This window comes from Lucilia cuprina, chromosome 3, assembly GCF_022045245.1.
Source record: "Lucilia cuprina isolate Lc7/37 chromosome 3, ASM2204524v1, whole genome shotgun sequence".
Classification (NCBI taxonomy): domain Eukaryota; kingdom Metazoa; phylum Arthropoda; class Insecta; order Diptera; family Calliphoridae; genus Lucilia; species Lucilia cuprina.
The window spans coordinates 14,529,106-14,539,875 of NC_060951.1; the positions used below are offsets into that span (position 1 = coordinate 14,529,106).

Consider the following 10,770-nt stretch of genomic DNA (forward strand, 5'->3'; position numbering starts at 1 on the left):
CAGAAAGCACTATAAAAACGTTAATGGAAGGGTTTCCGAAAAGGGTTCAAAATTTCATCACTAGTGATTAAAACTATAAAAATATTTTTTTTTTGTAAATTGTAATAAAAATTTGAATCAAATAAAAAAAAAAAAGCTGTAAGTTTAGTGGTTTCTTTTTTATAAACATATATGTATGTTAAAAATTTTTCGATCTCACTCCTTATATATAAAAGAGTTGCGTTACTGACTGATTGATCATCGCACAGCCTAAACGGCTTTTTGGTTATATTGATCCACTAAGATGGGATTTTTAGATATTGAAATTAGGGGGTAAAAACGGGTAAATTCGGTAACCTTATATCTCTTAACATATAAAAGATACTACAGAAAGGTTACACTTATCGTTGTTTATTCAAAATATTCGGTGTCTGCTACTTTTTTGAAATTCGGTTCATTGTAGAAGTAAATCGGTAAAAACTGTATTTTGGTACTTTTTTGAACCTTATATACGTTTTTAACCACTAAGGATATAATAAAATTTATATCACATGCGTATCTTATTGAAAAATTACGAATATAAGTTTGGTGCTTTTGGGAAATTCGGACGTTTAAGGGGTAAAAATCTTACTTATTTATGGTACTTTTTTGAGAGTCCTCAAATTTTGTTGGAGCGACTTTAGTGACAATATGATTATTTATAACAAAAAGTTGGCGGATTACCATTAGGGGCGTAGCACCTCCCATATAAATGAAATATAAAAATTCGTTGATCTTGGAAACTATTGCAGTCAGAATCTAAAATTTTGCATGAATAACTTTAACATCCCTGTAAACATTTTGGGTAATAAATTGGCGGAATACCCATTAGAGGAGCGGTACTTCCCATATTATTTAATACAAAAGTTCGTTTATCTGGGAATCTAATAAAACTAAATTCTTAAAATTTTACACAAAAAATGTAATATTCATCTAATAATTTTTAAGGAAAAATAGCGGACTTTCATCTGGGGTGGCTTGAAACCCCCATATGAAAATAGAAAAATTCGTACATCTGTTAGATAATGTATAGAAATTGGCGATGGATAGAAAATGGCAAACTTGCAATAATTTGCTTGGCAACTCTCATATGTAACACATTGTTAAAATATATTGCCATCAAATGACATTATAATAAACCTTTAAGCAAAATTGCATAATTTAATAACTAAATAAATAATTTTTTGTTATGTATTTAATTTCGATTGGGGTAGCGAAGCACATGTATTTACCAAAATTAAAAAAAAAATAAATAAAATAATTATTAAAATTCAGAAAATACTGACAAAACATTGAAAACTTTTGAATTTTTACAAAAAAAAATTTATACAAAATAACTGTATAAAAATCGACGATGTTTACTGTTATTTCAAGGAATTCTTCATTTTGATAATTTTGTAATTTTTTTGCAAAATTAATTTTTTATGTCATTAATTAAAATGGCTCTATTTCCGATTTAAAAAACAAAATAAGAAACGATTTTAATACTTATTTTAATATTTTATCTAATATTTGTTGATCTGTGATTAATATTTAATGAATAAATCAACACACGGTGGAAGACCTGATAAAACTGCTCTAATACAGGATAATTTGATGAGTTCGATAGAGTTCGAAAAATTCCAAAAAAGTACTCTTCTAGGATAGTTATTAATAAAAAGTTCGAAATAAGTACTCCTATTGTTAATCACATGAAAAATTAGACCGGCCTTGGTTGTAGTCGCCCTGCGTGAAAACGTCTTAGTTTTAGAATGAATCGTTCTATTTGTCTACTTTTTGCCAAAGATAACATGAACAGGTCGATTTAATATGAAAAAATATCCTTTTTATGGACGTGTCCAAATTTAGTTAGAACATTTAGTTTTAGGACATTTGTAAGGCGTCCAAAGGGAAATGATACTGGACCCGAAGAATATTAAGTATAGCGGTGGCAAAATTATAGTATAAAACTATTTTTTAGGGCAAGGTATTGGTCGAATTCAATTATAAAAAGATACTATATATGGTATAAAATTAAAAAAACATATGGTATTCCCCCCTGTGGAAACTAGGCCCGTAGTTTGCAGGTTTAAAAACGACTATTTGAATACAGTAAAAGTGGGAATGGCTATTATGCAATATTGAAAATTACACATTCCTGGGCATTTTTTAGTATTGGCATCAAATTTGAATAAGATTTGCAAACGTTGGCCAAGTCCTTTAAAACTTGTTTGATACGTATGGTTTCTTTGAACATTTGTAAGCTCCAAAGTCCATAATTTTGACTTTTTTCTTTATAGTTGATAGGTCAATGTCTATTGAAATTTTATTTTTAGTATCCTTAGAAACTGCTGAGTGATTATTAGTCATAATATTTCGGGGTTTTCATTTATTATCTTGTAGGTTTTACTTGAGGTCTTTCTTACTTAATGGCATTATCAATGCTTTATTTGTTCTATAAAATACTAATTGTTAATTTCGGTACAATAAAAAATTATGAAACAATATTTTTTAAATACTTTGTTACGAAAGTTGTGTAAAATGCTTAATAGGGACTCGGAACTTATATGATTCTAGGCCAATTTTTGAAAAAATAGGTCTGGGCTATTTTAAATTCAATACGTTATTTAAAACTGGTTTTACTGTTATTTTTCATGTTTGCGAGTCTATTCTCTTACTCAATGTCCCCAAAAAAGTAGTTTTATAATTCTATCTAGAATTGTTTGCACACAAATGTAAATATCAACATTTCTTGAAAAAACTTCCAAAATCGGCTACTTTTGGAAACACTAAGTCCTTATTAGACATACGCTATAGACAATTGACTACAAATTCCATTCAAAAAAAATAATTTATTTTATTGATAACGAGAACTCATTACCAAGTAATGTATGAAATAACAACATTTCTTACAATACTCATTACCAAATATGGAAAATATTTCACTGGGTTTGGTATCATATTTCAAAACTTTTTTGTGTTTAGAGATTTTAATGTGGAATGCAAGTAATACGAGTTGCATATGTTTTGAACACCTTGATATCGATTACCTCACATAATATAATTTTTGAATTTATTTTGAGATTATTTAATTATCTTTTTAACTTTATAAGTATATATGGGCATTTCCATCGTGACGGTCGGACGTTTTAAAGAGATGAAAAATATATATAAACATATATATTTTTTAAAAATTCTTGTATTTTTATATAGGACTTCAATAGCTCTATAACTGGTCGGAAGAAGAAATTGAAAGATATTAATGGCCCTAAGATATAAGTAGTTAAAGTGCGTGACGTGATGTGACAGAAATAGATGTTGCTTATTTTTTTTTTGACAAAAATTTAAAAATCTGCGAGTTTTACCTGGCTATTTGGTTAAAACCTTTTTTATTGCAATTTGGAATATTTATTGATTATTTTTCAGCTTTTAGAACTAAAAAATAGTTTTCAGATTTTTTGTACAAGCTGTTATGTGTGACGTGACGTGACATGACGTGATGTGATGTGACAAAATTTCCAATGATGAAATTTGCAATATTATTGCAAATTAATTAGTCCATAGATATATTTTGGACGGACATTGTTGAAAGTTTTTGGAATCGGAGAAATATTCCGACTATTTAATAACATTTTAGTTGAAAATAGCTCCCGTATAAGAATAATATAAGAATTAACATTAATTAACATAAAGCTTCTAAAAATGCTTATATCACCATAAAATTCAATACAAATAATTTTGACATACACAAAAATCGTTCATCCTAATTTTTTTTTTAAAAATTCGTTCATGATTAGGCATAGCTTCCATACAAAGCCCACATTTGATGTAGCCATAAACTTGCATATATAACTAAAATTTCGACATCCTGACACACACACAAGAAACTTCCAAATGTACAACTACAGATCCTTCTGATGATAATACAATAATTGAAGTGAAAGAAGTGAAAATAATATTTTTGTTTATAAACCGTGCAAAAGTTATTTCCAAACATGAAAAAATCTATGCGTACAGGAAACTGTGGACCAGTAGTATTAACTCCTGTAAAAGGACTTTAAAGTTTAAAAGACATCCAATTTCAAAAGATGGAATTTTAAATTTATATTAAAAAGTTGGTATTAATATTAATTTCAAATGAAGCAGAGGAATGCTTCGAAATAATATAATTTATTTCAAATCATTAAGATCATCAAGAAGGAATTGGAAATCATAAAGAAAATTTGTCACAAAAAAGTTGTTGAGTCGAAAATGAAAACTTTTTAAATTTAATTTCTTTTTCGTTTTTTCTCTAAGTCAGACAGGTAAATAATATAGATAGAATGTACAGATTACCAGCTTTCATTTGATACCAATATGAGCATTATAAAAAACATATAAATATTTTAAATATTCGTTTGTAGACCTTTAAACTTTGAAATAATTTTATAAGGACATAAAAATAGGAGTATGCAATTCTATAAGTGGAATCTATTTTCACATGCTTATCAACTTTTCCATGTGTGAATGCTTTTTTCAAAATTTTTACAGGGTGTATATGAAGAAAATTATTGTTAAAAGCAATTATTCGAATAACCGAATATTTTTTAATTATCCGATTATTAACCGGCTAACGTAAAACATCAAATAATTATTTGTCGAATAAATCGAATAAGACAAAAACCCGAATAATTGAATACCCTAGTAATTACGTCTTGCATTTGGTTAATACTATATTAACTACTCTGTATTTCCCATTATTGTAAACGATTGCTTAGATTGTTCCCATTAGGAAGAATGCTGATGTGGCAGGTGATGATGAATTTAGACCTTGGATTTATCTAAGGCTTTTGATAGAAAATTGAATGTCCATAATGCATTCCCCCGCTTAGCATGTAAGTGTATTCTTATCTATCTGATAGAAGTACTACTATAACGAATTATATGTGTCTTCCATTTTTTTTCTTTTTCTGATAATGTGCAGTTGTTGTTTAAAGGCAGTGCTGAATTTCTTGATGTGTTACGGAATATGATAAATTATAATGTTGATTTTTTGATTTACTGAATTTCTAATAATGACCTCATTATTAATACTGGTAAGACTAAGACTCAGTGGTTTTTATATTAAGGCGAGGGTTGTCCATGGACTTATTATGCCTATTTTTTATATGCCTTCGAAGTGTATAGTGGTACCTTAGGATATGTTTTAAAGAAGTTGAGATTGGCTTTTAAAAGAGTGATACGATTCCTGCACTCTCTAATAATACGGCAACATATTTCAACTCATCTTTTAAAATTTCTCGAACTTTATTTTGAAGATTTTATAAAGTTTAGAACTTTGATACATTTTTAAAGGTTTTATAAGTTGTAAACTCCGAAATATTTAGTTAACTTATTTGAATTTTGTAGAATAGACAATTAGAAATTCCACCATTAACTGCCACATTAGATAGATCATTATAGGTTAGAGTGACACGTTCTTATAATAAATTGCCAAATTCAAATATTATTTGTTTGTTTTTAACGATACATAAAAAAAAAACTCTTCCGAGAATTATTCTAGAATAAAATAGTTAACATTCGAGTCAAATTTTTTACACTTAGTTATGTTCTGTTTTTATTGGGAAGTTATGTTTTGTATGTGTATACAAAGTGTAGAAAATGACTCATCCTTTTGTTTTAACCCTCCGTCATGCGCATGTATCTGGCCAGATATTTTACGAATTTAACTGTGATTTTAATATATTTCTAATTTGGTTAGGGGTTTGAGTCTCCAGGTACCCTCTACAAATATTGTTAGATATCGTAATATTGTTACTAAAATGGCATATTTTTCATATAAATGTACTGAAATACATAGTGTATCCAGATACATGCGCTACGTACGTGACTATCGGAACATGGAGGGTTAAGGCCATATATTGTCGTTTAGGTGTTCAGTGGTGGTATTTTGAATGTGCAATTGGCTTTGAATAATCTATCCATCTTTCATGATGGAATAGTATCCCTGGTTCAATAACTGTATTTTTTTATAGTTTGCTGTTATTTTGGGATTTTAGCTTGTTTCTCTACAACCGCAAATCACCTTTTATCTTTCTTCAATACTTTGGCTTATAAAATTTAAAAATTATGTGCCAATTTACTTGAATAATTGCTTTTTTTAATAATAATTTAATTTAATTGTTTGTTTTTATTATTTACATATATTTACCATTTCTTAAGTTGGCTACACACTATAATATTCAGTTAAGCGACATGTCAAAATTTTCATATAAAATAAAAAATATTATAGTGTAAATACAAAATGTAATAAAACTTACTGAAAATACGGAAGGAATATGGAAAATCGTAAGATTTTTTAAAATTTTTGAAAGTTTTCAAAACGATTGGATATATATTTTAAATTTGATTTCTTTTGATAATCATAACAATTTTCATTTTATTTTGTTTTGGCAATATGAAATAAAAATCTAATTTTTAAAAATCTAAATTTTTTAAAAATAAAGCATAAAGTTTGATTTTTACTCTAATTCAGAAATATTTTATTATTCAGATAATTGAGATTTATATAAAACTAAGTTTTGTATGAGCAAGATAGGGCTAGGAAAAATATTGAACCGATTTAAACCCACTATAGTGGCGTAGGGTATAACTATTTTTTGGTTTTCTGGTAGTTTACACACTTCCAATTAAGCATATTATTTTAGGAGTATTACCCAATTTTTCTGTCTTTAGAAAAAATTAATTGAAAACTTACCATTTTCTGCCATATCAGCTGAATTCGGTTTTTTCTTCGGTGTTAATGTATCAAATTGAAAAACATTTTTTTTGTGATTGACACAATCAACAAGTTTTTCTGCATTGTGTTTTTCATTGTTAACTTCTTTTCCATTATGGAAATAAACATCAGCTATACACGTATCCACAGGTGAAATGTGCTCACATTTTGGTGCAATGTCTGACATTCTACATTTGTCATTAAATAATGGAATTGATTCAATTGGTGACAAGTTCACATTTTCTTTGGTGACCCTCTGCAATGTTTGGCTTAAGTTATTATATCGCTAGAAATATTAAATTTACATATTAAATACAGTCTATATAGAGAGATGATTTTATTGTATCATATTGATTTATTTTGCAAATTTCAACATTGAATATTTTAGCGAAGGATGAATTATTTACTTACGCTATTCAAATTTACGCTGTTGGAATTAGCTTTTTGCTTTACTCCAATGTTTCGATGAGGTGGCACTGGTGGTCGATACTCAATAGGTTTTATTGAAGCTTTGCTAGAAGTATTCATGAAAAAGTAGAAACAAATTGTATTCCTTCGTGTACTACAAATTTTATCATATTAATATACAGGTAAGCCTCGATTTACGAAGTTTGTTGGTACGGAAGAATTGCAAAAAAGTCAATCAATAGAAAAAAATTGATAAAATTTGTTATAGATCTTTACAACAAATTAGATCTAAAAGTGTTTTACAATATTTATTATAAATTTACTCAGCAATAAATAATTGATGTCATACTTTACAAATGACATCTTAGTGTCATTTGAAAAGATGTAAAAAGTCACTACAAATAACATATTCGAAGATTAAAAGAATGAGGTTTATTATTAAATTTAAAAAATAACTAAAAATAAGATTAGATCTAGTGCAAAGTTTTTAAAAAATTAACAACATCCCTCCAATGACACGCTAATGTAAAATAAATTGTTTTTCACAGAAATTGCAAGTTCCTTAAGTATGTGATTTCTTTTCCCTCACGCTTTTATTTACCAGTATGTTTATCCAGTTATAATTTTAGATGACATAAGACAAGTATTTATAATTCCGTGACAGTGACTAAAAATATCTTTTTACAAAATTTATTCTCATCTATTTTTATACCCTTCACCTTCGTGAGAAGGGTATATATAAGTTTGTCATTCCGTTTGTAATTTCTATAATATAATTTTTCGATCCTATAAAGTATATATATTCTGGATCCTTATAGATAGCGGAGTCGATTAAGCCATGTCCGTCTGTCTGTCCGTCTGTCTGTCCATCTGTCTGTCTGTTGAAAAAGTTTTTAGAGGACCCCAGATATTGGCGAGATCCGAATCTTCAATAATTCTATTAGACATGCTTTCGAGAAGATCGCTATTTAAAATCAGCAAAATCGGTCGGTAAATAACGAGATATGCAAAAATCCGAGACAACCTCTGAAAATTTCATCAAAAATTTGTTATAAAAGCAACAACAACACTGTATATAGAAAAAGATGTACACGTGTGTGTGTAGATGTATTTGGTTTTATTCAGCAAAAAAATATGATTTGCATTTTTGGTTAAAATAAAATAATTTTCCCTTTTGTTTTGCAAATATATTTTTTAATGAATAGAAAAAAGTATTTAAAACGTTTTCAATTATATGAGAGTAGATTGTGAGTTATTGTACAATAATTTTTATGCGAATAATGTAAGTTTGAAATTTAAAACTAACACAATTTTTTTTCCAAGTGCTTTTTAAAACAATTTTTTTTTACGATAAACAAAAACAAAATCTACATCTCGTCAATGTTTACCAGCAATAAATACGAAAGTGTTGTTGTTTTACTCTTGCTTGTATACTGTTAAGAACAACAACAACGTATTGCTATTGTTAAGCGCATATAAGTGTATAGAAAACACACTGTCTATAGCTAAGCGCATTTAGGTTAAGTTAGGTAAGGTTAAGGGTTATACACCGTAAAAACGGTGTATAACCCGAATATAGCACTCTTACTTGTTAGATTTCTTTTCGTATAAATCGAGTTTTATGAGCTATTTTTAAATGAGTTTTATGAAAATCGAGAGTTACCTGTATTTAATATACATTCATATTTATTAGATTTGTTTAATATAAAAGAGTTTACAACTAATTGTATTTTTAAAATATTTTATTTAGTAAATGGTAAAAATTATATCAACTGATATTTTATATCATTAAGGGCGGTTTTCTTACTACTCAGTTAAACTAGGCTTAACTTGCTGTTAGATTAAACTTGGAACAAATTTATGCGGACTTTAACCGATAATTGTGTTTTACAGTTATGGATTTAAGTTCAGTTAACTTTGTTAGTATTGCCAGCATTTCACTCAAAAACATAAACAATGAACAGCTGTTTTTTTTTTTGCAAACAATAATTTTGTAGAACGAAAAATTTTGCAAAAATTTTAAACAATCATTTAAAACAATAGTAAATAAAACAAAACAAATCAGATAACTGCAATTTACTTAAAATAAGTTTTAAGTTTTTGTTCTTTCGAAATCATTGTTTTATTGTTTTTGTTAATTGTGTTTTCTCACTTATAACTTAAGTTTAATTGACCAATAACACTCAGTTAAACTAAGATAATACGTAACGTTACTGTTTACTATAAACACAAAACATATATTAAACAAAGAATGTAGATTATCTTTATCTGTAAAAACCCGCCCTAAGAGTGCAAATGTTAATAATAAACTCTTTCATTTTCCGGAAAATTTTGAAACAATTTTTATTAGGACCATTAAATTCTTTAACATAATTTTAAAAGGACATGTCAAGAAATATGACGATTGGGTAAAAAATTGTCTGAATGTTTCAACCAAAGTATAACAAGTAGTCCGACTCTTTGACAGCAGTACCTAACTCTGAGCATGTGTTAGTGAAAAGTACCTAACTCTAAATATGTGTTAGTAACAAAAATGTATATGTATTGGTGCATTATAAACATACAGAGTTTTATAAAAAAGTTACAATTTTAAATTTGTTCGGATTTTCAATACCAAAAATTGAAACTCTGTTTGTAAATTAAAATTCAACAACAAAAATGAAATGTCAATAATTAGAAAAAAATGTTTTTTTCTAGTTTAAGAAAATTAAACAAAATTTTGTATGAAAAGTGAAATAAAATTATTTTAAAAAATTATAGATTTTGTGTGCACAACCGTAATTTCGCGTAAAATTCTTAAAAGTGGCCATAAAAGTAAGTTAAACATTTGAGTGTTTTGACAAGTTTAAATTTCTCACAAGAGAGTCGAATTCACACGATACTCGTAGATGTGAGAGAGTAATTTCCTGTATATGAGAGTCGGACTACTTGTTATACTTTGGTTTCATCAATGTCTATAATTTTACTAATTTTTTCAACAAAAGCCTGTATATTTTTGACTGTAAAATCATTTAGAAATAATGTTGTTCATTTTGGCAATTTTCAACTACATCTAATCTCAGTTTCAGAAGCGGTAAAAATTCGATATTTGGATGTCAAAAATAAAACATATTCCCTTAATGACACGCTTATGTAAATTTCTCTGATTTTTCACCAAACCTTGTACTTTAAATATATTATTTGTAATAACTTTTCAAATCTCTTTTTTCATTTTTAAGTGGGTTTTGTGGGAAATATTTGGTTTATAAAAGTGAATAATATGTAATCGCATTTTTAGATGTGATTGAGATGTAGTTTGAAAAGTATGACATCAATAATTTTTTTTTTTTTTTTGCTGGGTGAAATATACCCTTCCCACGAAGGTGAATGGTCTAAAAATGAAATGAAATGGACAAAAAACTAAAAAACGAAATATTTGTTTGCTTTTTATTAAATATTTATCTTGATTGTTCAAAAATTATATCAAAATTCCAATATTTAAATAATAAATATATTTATACCTAAAAGGGTAAAAATATTTTTTGCGTAAAAAATAAAATATAAATTTCGATAAACTTATAATTATCAATTGAAAAGTAATTTAAACATTTTCTTATGTACTTACATGA

The 10,770-nt window shown here is 27.3% G+C and overlaps 1 protein-coding gene across 1 annotated transcript in view; it reads left to right on the top strand.

Annotated features, from left to right (window-relative positions):
- Positions 1-10,770, top strand: part of LOC111685974 (transmembrane protein 132E) — a 178,878-nt gene that overhangs the window by 115,180 nt on the left and 52,928 nt on the right. The window lies entirely within an intron of this gene.